Here is an 11553-nt window from a genome sequence, read left to right on the forward strand (position 1 = left end):
CGGAGATTCCATAAAAATAGGGCTATCATTGCTTTATAAGTTTAGCTTCTTGTAAAATTGCGATTGTAGCTAATGTCTTCTCTCTACTAGAGACTCTTATAGAAAATTGTTCAACATTTAGCACTAGAGAATTATAGATAAAATGGCCTAGATATAGAGTTCTGATTTTTGTGATCACTGTGCAGAACAATATGATATGTTTCCCGTTTTGTACCACTGTCAAGTCATTACATAGGGCACAACACAATACCTTTTCCTTATCTTGCACTGTAGTCCGGCAGATCTCAATTGTGGGGCGATGATTCAGACGATAGCGCAAAAATTGAACAACCCAATACGAATTTGGGAATTTCACTAAATATTTTGGCATTCTCCCTAGCGCCTTATCCAGTGAAGCTAAACTATAGTACAATTTGTACTGTCTCATAATTGTTATTGTGGAAATCCAATCTGTTCTCTACAGGGCCTTCTTAACTTTGTGGGGTACGTCACCAAGTCCTCAATGGATGATTCCGCAGAAATCTGAATTTCTTCAACTCTCATCCTTAGCTTATTAGCAGCCTTATATCTTCCTGATTGCAGGATACTTGCCAGGTCCACATACAAAGAGTCATTTAAGGGCACCACACACTTACTATATAAAAATACAATTCTCAAATCCACCAAGCATTTGAGTGAGGTCATCCCCAACTCGAACCTCAGTGCGGCCATAAGCACACAACCCGGCAACCCCAAGGCCCGCTTCCATACTCTGGATTCAATCTTATCAAATGAAAGTGAGCGTAATTTATTATTAAGCTCAACTCCATACATGATCCCAGGTATAACTTTCATTATATTAAGGTTTGTATAGAAAATGAATAGTACTTGTATCTCATTTTCTTCATCTGAGATCCTTCTCGGGTAGCATTCCTCAATAGATTTTCTCTCATCATCTCGCTGCCATACTTTGTACTTAGGGTAAAACCCGAATAGGTCATGGATGCTGAGGGAATCAGCTCTTGATCTCCTATATACCATCTAAAAGCCATTTTCTTTTTCCTATTGGGGGTAAACCTCATAATCTAAGTTTATTTTTTTGTTTTAATGCAGCGATCATTAATCCAAGCATATTCCAATATGGAATCCAGTTGTTTTGCGTCCTAACCCTTCATCATCTGCATATGTCAGATATGGTATTACTAGATTAAGGGGTCGATTCATGGAAATAATGTGCGCCGAAAATTCCCGCGCAGAGGTGCCAAAACGTGCGAATCGCAGTAAAAGTGTGAAAATCGCAGTGCAAGTGCGAAAATCGCAGGGACACCAGCGCACATCGATTCATGGAAGTCCGTGCGCGAGAAAAACATTGGATGTGCGCTAAAAATGTGCACCGCGCACGCCGGCAAACAGGTCATCCAACAGCGTGCACCACGGCCACTGCGAAATCGCACATAGCGCGGCGCACATCACAAAAGTAGGCGGAACACAGGGCGTAACACTCGGAATGGGGAACAACGCGTGAAAATATGGGCGTCACGGGGGAAGTACAGGAGGCAAGTGCGCGGAACACCCACATGCTCACCTACAACCCGTATTCATGGAATCGAATAGGGCAAACCAGTGCACGGTCAAAGACGCGCACAGGGCCAACAAGTACGCCACAAGAAAGCAGGCGGTAGCGCCCCTGCGACTGAAAAAAAGTGTGCCAAAATGTGCGCTAACAAAAAGCACCCATATACAGCCATGATGAATGGGCCATACAGTGGCCCTTTAGGACACATGAGGTGCAAAGGGGCACCGACAAACACGGACACCCGCTGTGTGTAAAATAGCGTGTGCGCGTGTTCCTGGGTGCGCGGGAAGTTCCACACGCGATTGGCCTCGGTACGTGTACTTCGGGGTGCGCGGGAAGTTCCACACGCGATTAGCCTGGGTACGTGTACTTCGGGGTGCGCGGGAAGTTCCACACGCGATTGGCCTGGGTACGTGTACTTCGGGGTGCGCGGGAAGTTCCACACGCGATTGGCCTGGGTACGTGTACTTCGGGGTGCGCGGGAAGTTCCACACGCGATTGGTGGTAATCCACGTGTGCTCTGTCATCACGTGTAATGAGGGAAACACCCGCGTGCATCACGTCACAGACACGCTTACGCGCTAAGGGCCTTTGGTCCAATGAAATCGCATATGCGTGCTGACGTGCATACGCGCTAGGGGCCTTTCCTCGATTTACACGCAGACGTGCAGGATTTTCACGTGCCAAATCATTCCGTATCAAGCTGGCCACGCGTAAGCATACGGAAGACCATGCTCCTGCCCAGAAGGCCGAATTACTGCCCCCAGAGCCCCGAGCACGCTCCCACCTGCCATCTGCTGCTGCCTGACTGCCTGATGCCCAGTGCCCTGCCATTTGCTGCCTGCACATCAGCCAGGGGTGCTGTTGCTGTGACCACCCCTGCTGGAACCGAAGACTCCCGACTGGGATTCCATCGCTCCACAGCCCAGCCCCAGGACCCAGTTGCCCACCCACTCCTGCCTCTGGGGTTGTCATGTCGGGCACTGCAACATCTGGCACCACTGACAACCCCCGGCCAGAGAGGCAGAGGGGCACCAGCTTCAGTGCCAGGGAAGTTGGTGTCCTGGTGGAGCAAGTCCTGGGGCAGTATGATGCCCTCTACGGAAGTGTGCGCGCCGACAAGGAAGGACGGACTCAGATCTGGACGGACATCGTGACTGCCATCAACGCGGAGGGGGTGGCAGTCCGCGACTTCCAACATGTCAAGAAGCGCTGGGAGGACTTCAGGTCCAGGACCCTGAACAAGGCCCGGCGCCTCTTGAAGGCAGCGGATGCTAAGGGGCGCCGGGGCCACTTGTCGGAAGATCAGATGAGGGTCCTGGAACGCATATCCCCAGCGCTCCACGTCCAGGTCCTTGAGAGGCAGACCCGTCTGGAGTCGAGCGGTAAGTGTACATGCATCATGATTGTAAGCTGTGCGTGTGGTGATGTGCCAGTAGTGTGCCGGTTGCACATCTGTTTGTATGGGGCTGAGTATGGGTGGGAGTGTACAGGACCGTGAGACATGGATGGTGCTTGTGTGTGTAGGCTTGCATGCCAAATGCAGTTGTGTGGGCACACATGTTTGGATGAATGTGTATGTAAGTGGGCATGTTCGTGATGTCACGCATGTATGTATGTATGTTGTATGTTGTTTTCAGCTGCATATATCAGCACTGTGTACATGTGCATGTGTGTGTATTTGACAAGGGTGCAACAGTGAGGCAACATGGCTGCATGTGAAAGCGGATGTGGAAGCCTGATTGGCAGATGTGACATGGATTCTCATCGGAACACTGCGACAGTTAGCTCAGGTGTACACATGCATGCAAGTGTGGTGGTGTGCGTGCATGTGTAGTGCACTCCCTATGTTGCATGTGATGTATGGCTCACCTTTGCCTGCTCATGCTGTTGTATGTGTATGGATGGTGCTGGCAGTTGCGATGTGGCTGTGGTATGGCTCATGTGTGCAAGTTGAAATGACATGTGTGTTGCCGATTGTGATGCCATGTCTGAGGTTGCCAATGCCACTCATCTGCAACTGTCATGTGTGTATATGTCCATTGTACAGTGCCCTGATGCCTGTGTTTTATTTCTCCCTGTCTGCAGCGTCAACTGATGAAGAGGGCGGAGAAGGTGCTGTGGAGCACAGTGGCGGGGATCGCACCGCCAGCCGGAGACGCAAGGCCCGGCTCCCCTCCCAGGTTGTGATCTTGTCGGGGAGTGAGGAGTCCGGTTCCGCGTCCCAGGCCACAGCTGCCGGGGGGAGGTCCAAGAGGCAGAGGTCGGAGTTGGACTCCTCGGCAGCAGAAGGGGCAGCTGGGACCCCACAGGGCCCAACGGGGGAAGATGGCACGGAGTCATCCAGGTTGGTGGGGGGTTTGGTGGAGGAGGAGGCCGTGCAAGTAACAGAGACGGGGTCTGGAGGTGGGGATTCCACTGGTGCTAGTGGTGCAGTGCAGGACCCGGGACAGGAGGCAGCACAGGTCGCCGCGGAGGTGCCTGTGTGCAATCCTGTCCCTGATCCTGTCACTACATCATCTTGCACCAGCAGGGATGCTTACGTCCAGACCCTTTTTCAGGCAGGGGATGAGCTAACGACAACTGGCCTTCCTCTGCCTGTGGGCGTGGCTATCCGGGTCCAGGTTGAGCCTGTCCTGACTGGTGTGGCGTTGCGTCAACGGGCCATGCAAGGTGACCTGCAGTCTTTTCATGAGGAGACTGCACGTCATCTCGAATGGCTCGTTGACCGCGTCGGCCTACTGGGACAGGTCACCCAGGCCGGATTCCTCCGTTTGATGGGGCTTGCTCAGACCCCCTCCTCAACTGAACCCCCTATGCGCCAGTCGTCCTCCGTGACATCTTCCCACCCATCAGTCACCTGGGTGCCCTGTGGAGCTGCCTCTGACGGTGCGGCCAGGCTGGTGGAGGAGGCATCCCTGCCACAGTCGGGAGTCGGACGTCCAGCAGGGGTGGCCACATCAACGACTGTACCCCAGCCAGCGGAGGATGTGCAGGCAGCAGGAGGCAGTGCACGGGCAGAGGCGCAGCAGCAGCAGCAAAGTGGTGGGAACCATGATGGCTCGGGGCCTTCCACATCGGAAGGGCAGGCATCGGCCGGAGGGCAGGAGGACCCAGGACGGGAAGTGTCTTCCGTGTCGCAGCGGTTGGGCCACGCCATAGATGCGGAGCGGCAGCGGGCGGAAGAGGCACGGCTCACGATGGTCAGGGCGGAGAACTCCATGCAGAGGGCCCTGAGGCATGCCGAGTGCCTCGGCACTCCGCAGGGAGTTTGGGGCGAACATGGGGACGGCCCTGCGGACCCTCGGGGCCATGGAGGAGGAGCGCCTCCGGGACATTGAGCAGGAGTTCGATGATGCCCTGGCCCGGAACATCCCGAAGTGAGCCGTCGGACTAGGCCGCTGCCCTTGTAAATAGTTATATAGTTAGTGTTAGGTTTCCTTTGGTTTAGCTTTTTTTTGGACCTTTTGGACAATGGCCCACATTTTTGTATATAGTTATTTTTTTTAGGTAGTGTTATTAGATAGGTTTCATTTCTTTGGTTGGGATCATGGACCCTGGATAGTTCATCTGTACATAGTTGACTTATGGATTTTCAATTTTAATTATGATTTCGCCATGGAGCAATGGTTTTCGATTTTAATTTTCCATTTGATTTACTTTTGTGGACTGTGACTTTGGACACCTTTCCTTTGCATTATGATTTGTGGTTTAGCATTATTTCACGGACCTGCTGTTGTTTTTTTTTTTTAATTTCTATTATTGTTTCTTTATTTTTGATTCAATTTATGTTGCTTTTAATACATATTTTTTCTTCAAAGTTCAATGTGTAGTATCATCTCATTGGTTTCATGCATATCATGATATGGGTTTTGACATTCACTGACACCCATTGGGTGTATGTGAGGGACATGTGTTCATTTCGAAACTTGCAATTGGGCTTCTGTCATGTTTTTGCCATTTCTAAGTGGGTGGATGCAATACTCGGGTGGGTGTTTGCCATTTGGAGGCTGACCATAAGGGCCAGGGATCTACATTGTGGTGAAATGTTGGCTGGGAGACATGAGTGGGGGCCTGGTGGAGGCTGCCCCTGCACTGCTGGGGGGTGGGGGTGCAGGGAGACATGAGTTGGACATGAGTGGGGGCCTGGTGGAGCTGCCCCTGGTGGCTGGAGGGTGGGGGTGATGGGAGACATGAGTGGGGGCCTGGTGGAGGCTGCCCCTGCATTGCTGGGGGGTGGGGGTGGTGGTAGGCATGAGTGGGGGCCTGGTGGAGGTTGCCCCTGGTGGCTGGGGGGTGGGGGTGCAGGGAGACATGAGTTGGACATGAGTGGGGGCCTGGTGGAGGCTGCCCCTGGTAGCTGGGGGGTGGGGGTGCAGGGAGACATGAGTTGGACATGAGTGGGGGCCTGGTGGAGGCTGTCCCTGGTGGCTAGGGGGTGGAGGTGCAGGGAGACATGATTTGGACATGAGTGGGGGCCTGGTGGAGGCTGCCCCTGCACTGCTGGGTGGTGGGGGTGGTGGTAGACATGGGTGGGGGCCTGGTGGAGGCTGCCCCTGGTGGCTGGGGGGTGGGGGTGATGGGAGACATGAGTGGGGGCCTGGTGGAGGCTGCCCCTGGTGGCTGGGGGGTGGGGGTGATGGGAGACATGAGTGGGGGCCTGGTGGAGGCTGCCCCTGGTGGCTGGGGGGTGGGGGTGCAGGGAGACATGAGTTGGACATGAGTGGGGGCCTGGTGGAGGCTGCCCCTGCACTGCTGGGGGGTGGGGGTGCAGGGATACATGAGAGGGGGCCTGGTGGAGTCTGCCCCTGGTGGCTGGGGGGTGGGGGTGATAGGGGACATGAGTGGGGGCCTGGTGGAGGCTGGCCCTGCACTGCTGGGGGGTGGGGGTGATGGGAGACATGAGTAGGGGCCTGGTGGAGGCTGCCCCTGGTGGCTGGGGGGTGGGGGTGATGGGAGATATGAGTGGGGGCCTGATGGAGGCTGCCCCTGGTGGCTGGGGGTGCAGGGGGACATGCGTTGGTGGGCAGTAGTGCAAGGTGACATGTGGGTTGGCTGTGGAGCATGGGCATGGTGGATGGGGTGCCTGCAGGACATGTGCCGGGTAGGCCCCTGTGGTGTGGGCCACCTGCAGGGGCCGTGGAGGGTGTAGAGGGAACACCTGGGAGGACCCACACGTGCAATTCACGTGTGGTGCTCCCCACGCACCCCTGTAATACACGTACCCTGATGGAATCGTGTGTGATACTTCCCGCGCACCCCTGGCATACACGTACCCTGCTGCTTTTGCGTGTGATACTTCCCGTGCACCCCTGGAATACACGTACCCTGCTGTTTTTGCATGTGATACTTCCCACGCACCCCTGGAATACACGTACCCTGATGGAATCGCATGTGATACTTCCCGCGCACCCCTAAAATACATGTACCCTGCTCCTTTTGCATGTTATTCTTCCCGCGCACCCCTGAAATACACGTACCCTGCTGTTTTTGCGTGTGATACTTCCCGCGCACCCCTGGAATACACGTACCCTGATGGAATCGCGTGTGATACATCCCGCGCACCCCTGGCATACATGTACCCTGCTGCTTTTGCGTGTGATACTTCCCGTGCACCCCTGGAATACACGTACCCTGCTGTTTTTGCATGTGATACTTCCTGCGCACCCCTGGAATACACGTACCCTGATGGAATCGCGTGTGATACTTCCCGCGCACACCTGAGATACACATACCCTGCTGCTTTTGCGTGTGATACTTCCCGCGCACCCCTGAAATACACGTACCCTGCTGTTTTTGCGTGTGATACTTCCCGCGCACCCCTGGAATACACGTACCCTGATGGAATCGCATGTGATACTTCCCGCGCACCCCTGAGATACACGTACCCTGCTGCTTTTGCGTGTGATACTTCCCGCGCACCCCTGAAATACACGTACCCTGCTGCTTTTGCGTGTGATACTTCCCGCGCACCCCTGAAATACACGTACCCTGCTGCTTTTGCGTGTGATACTTCCCGCGCACCCCTGAAATACACGTACCCTGCTGCTTTTGCGTGTGTTACTTCCCACGCACCCCTGATGCACACGTACACAGGACAATCGCGTGTGGAACTTCCCGCGAACCACTGAAATACGTTCCCTGCTTGGCATTTGCTGTTTGCCAGCCCTGTGAACTGGTCCAGGGTTAGCGTAGCCCTTCGCGATTATTTGGGGATTTTGGAGGCTTTTCCTTGCGCAAGGGCGTTCTTGGGGGCGTAACTGGCGCTGCTGCAGGGTTGCTGCGCCACGCTGCGCCACAGCTGGTTTTGGATGCGAAAATCCATGAATACGATGTGCACGGAAATCGATTTTAGCGCACGCGGCTGGCGCAGACATTCGCACGGGCACGCTGTGCGCCAGCCGCGTGCGCCACTTTTGTGCGAATTCCTATGAATTACCCTCTTAGTATTCTTGGAGGTGCAAATGCAGTTCTCACCAAAAATACTCTCAAGTCGGACAGGCACAGGTTGAATAAGAGGGCAGCTAAAACACAACCCTGGCGTAGACCACTATATGCTAAAAAGGCCTCTGTTGTTTCACCCAAGCCATTCAGCCTCACTCGCAGTGTAGGATGATCATGAAGATGAGTCAGTATCGCTAATAAGTGTTCTGGGATCTGCCACCCCTTTAGCTTCTGCCATAGTAAGTTACGTTTAACACAATCAAAGGCTTGGCTGAAGTCAATTGTAGCCAAATATAAAGGGAGATTTCCCCGAATTAGAGCTTCTTCTCTAAACCAACCCACAACCAGGCCACTGAGATCTGTGCCCATCCCACGACGGAATCCAGTTTGGATTTTCTGGAGACGCCCTGAAACTGCCGCCCATTTTTGTAAATCTTTTAGGACCAGCCCCGCAAATATCTTACAGTCGTTACTTATAAGAGATATCGGGCGATAATGCCCTGGGCTTAATCTATCCCCCCTCTTATATATTGGAATAATTACAGCAATGTGCCATGAAGTGGGAAACTCCCTATTTGTCAACACAGTTTTAAATAGTTTAAATAATATGTCAGCCCACATCTCCGGGGTTAGTTTGAAGAGCGCGTTGGATAGTCCATTAGGGCCAGTCGATCTAGAGTTTGAAACCCTGTTAATCAAAATCTCACAATCTTCCCCCACCATATTTAATTCCCACTCATGATCAATCATTATCTTCCTTATTGTACTCTCTGGTTGTTTACGCACTTCTCCAAAGTGACTGATCCACTCCATCTCAGCAATTGGGTTGCTTTGAAAGCAGCTCTGAGTTTTTCCCATTATGTTTATTATATCCCAAAAGTTTCTGGTGTCTTTTTTAGTAATGATTTCCAACATCTGCCACCCCTCTTTCTGGGCTATTTATGCTTTATAGCGCCTCAGGCAATTTTTAAACTGCTGCTTTAGGAGCTTATTATTAACTAAATATGACTGTTTGTTATCGATTCTCCATTTTAGGTGTCTGATTTCCCTTCTTAACATCTTCTTTTTTGTTTGTTTCACCGTGTCATAGGGATGTACACTGCTCTGTACACCATTCTTATTCCCGCTGGATGTCTTTTTGCATTTATCCAAGAAGGCATCCAAGTTACAGGGCGACAACTGAGCAGCCTTTTGCCCTATCGGAAAAAGAAGCCAGGCTCATATGTAGGAAGGAAGGGCTGTTCGAACTAGGTCACATTTATGTACATGGGCCTTTAAATCCAACATGGAAGCACCCACTCAGTCTAGTTCTAAGAACCAAGCCATGCGGTCTAGTGTTTTGGGTGTGGCAGGCCTGGAACTACTTTCCCTGGTACTACTTTACCTGGGCTATATAAACCACACCCTGACTGCAGAACACGCTTCGTGTTATTCTGCAACCAGCACCGTGATGCTCAGCGTGTCCAGCTCCTGGTCTTCAGCATCTTCCTGTAATCCTGCAAGAACAAGAACAAGATTATTCTGTTTTACCTGAGAAAACATCATCCAGCACTCAGCATCTCAACTGGGCTGCACTCTGTGGAAACTGAGAGAAGAAGAAACATCACTCACCTGTGAGTACTAGCTTAAGGACGTCCGGTGAACCGCTACCGCAGCTGCTGTTCCAACATTGCGATCTGCAATAACATGAAAGGGAAAAACAATATTAGAACACGTGTTTCCAAAACATTGATTTGCATCAGTCTTACCTGAATTTCATCGCGCCACACCACGCTTCCATCCGGAGCACCACAGCAACATCTGCAAAGGAAAAGGGACATATTCCGGTACGCTTTCAATATTAAACCACCGCACAGCATTGTACTTACCTTAACAGATTCCGGGGGCCTGTTTTTCATCGCGCTCTCATCCACTCGCAGCAACACAGCGGCCTGTGAGGAGAAGAAGAAGAAAACACATGTTAGCTTTAAAAGACAATAAAGGTGCTGCGCTTCGTGCTTTCTCTTACCTAGAAACGTGCCTCTCCATCCGGCACGCCAGCATCAAGACTTTCGCACCTGAAAAGAAGGATATAAAGACATTAACACATTTTCACCATAAACAGAACAAAGACTTACAATTAACAAACCTACTTGCCTACCAGTAGATTCGGGGTCACAGCAGGTCTAGGCCCAAGAAAGGCGTACTGCACCAGTGAAGCAACTCAGGCAGCTCGCCAACAAACGTCAAGCGCCCCTGCACAAGAAACGCAGGACGGATAGCTCACCCTACAAATAACTAAGATTCATTATTCAGCACTGGGCAACTACGCATCCAGGGTTCCAGATCTCAGAGCCTTCCAGACGCCCCGGGGATATCAGGTGAGCGTAACAGAACACAAAGCCTTTAAACCTTATCCACCTGGGTGTCATGAAGACATCTGAAACTGATCAGTTATCCCAGCCTTTGGGACAATTACGCGCCAAGGTACACGCAGCCCAGCAGGAAACCAATGCCTTGAGATGAGAGTTAATAGTCACAAAAGACCGTACTGATGAGCTAAGCAAACATCTACTACAAAAAAAGGCGGGGCAGGCTCCATTGCTCGGATTGGCCCCATCCGGCGCTACAACATCATCAGTCAATCCAGTACAGATAACGTTGCCGGGAGCAGTACCCCTGGCACCACCAGAATGGTTTATTAGAGACCCCAGAAGGTACGCAACATTCATGAACCAGTGTCACCTCCATTTTCTTTGTAGGCCTGGGGCTTTCCCAAACGACCAGGCGAGGGTGGCCTTCGTGTTATCATATTTAAGTGGAATAGCGCAGACTGGTCAGTACCTTTAGTGAGCCGGGATGACCCATTACTGCAGAACTTCAGGGGGTTTTCAACAGGAGATGGAAAAGTTATTTGCTCGACACTTGCATGGACAAGCAAGCTCTTGAAAAAGAACTCCTGTCCCTCCGCCAAGGGAATCAAGATTTTCTGACTTACATTGCCACCTTTAATAGACTGGTTGTAGAAGCGGGGTGGCCAGAAGATAAAATAACCACGTTGTTTCATCGGGGCCCATGAAGAGACCTGAAGGATGTCCTTGCTCAAGTAGTAGACCCACCTAAAGACTGTGCAGAGTTTATCAACCTGGTAGTTTAGTTGGACCACAGATTACAGGATCGAAGAACAGACCGAAGTAGACTCGAAAATCGTGTCATGTACGTACGTTCAAAAGATAACGTTCAACGTCCATCAGAAAATACCGCAGAACCCATGCAGATTGGAGGAGTACGACCCCCTTTAACCAAGGTTCAAAGAGACAAGAGGAGACAGCTACAGTTATGCCTATACTGCAATAAATCAGGTCAATACCTCAAAGAATGCCCAGTGAAACCTCCAAGGAAGGTGGTAGGCGCTACAGAGAAAGAAGATGATGGAAAGGAATCAGAAAACTACCAGGCCCGGCAAGCATAGAGGTCCGCTTGTTGAGCGAGATGGATGAGTCACTGACCTCAGATTTCGCCCTACCAGTAACCTTGATCAATCACCAACGACCATCACGGATGCATGGCATAGA

This window comes from Ambystoma mexicanum, chromosome 6p (genome assembly GCF_040938575.1).
Source record: "Ambystoma mexicanum isolate Mex_15411 chromosome 6p, UKY_AmexF1_1, whole genome shotgun sequence".
Classification (NCBI taxonomy): Eukaryota; Metazoa; Chordata; class Amphibia; order Caudata; family Ambystomatidae; genus Ambystoma; species Ambystoma mexicanum.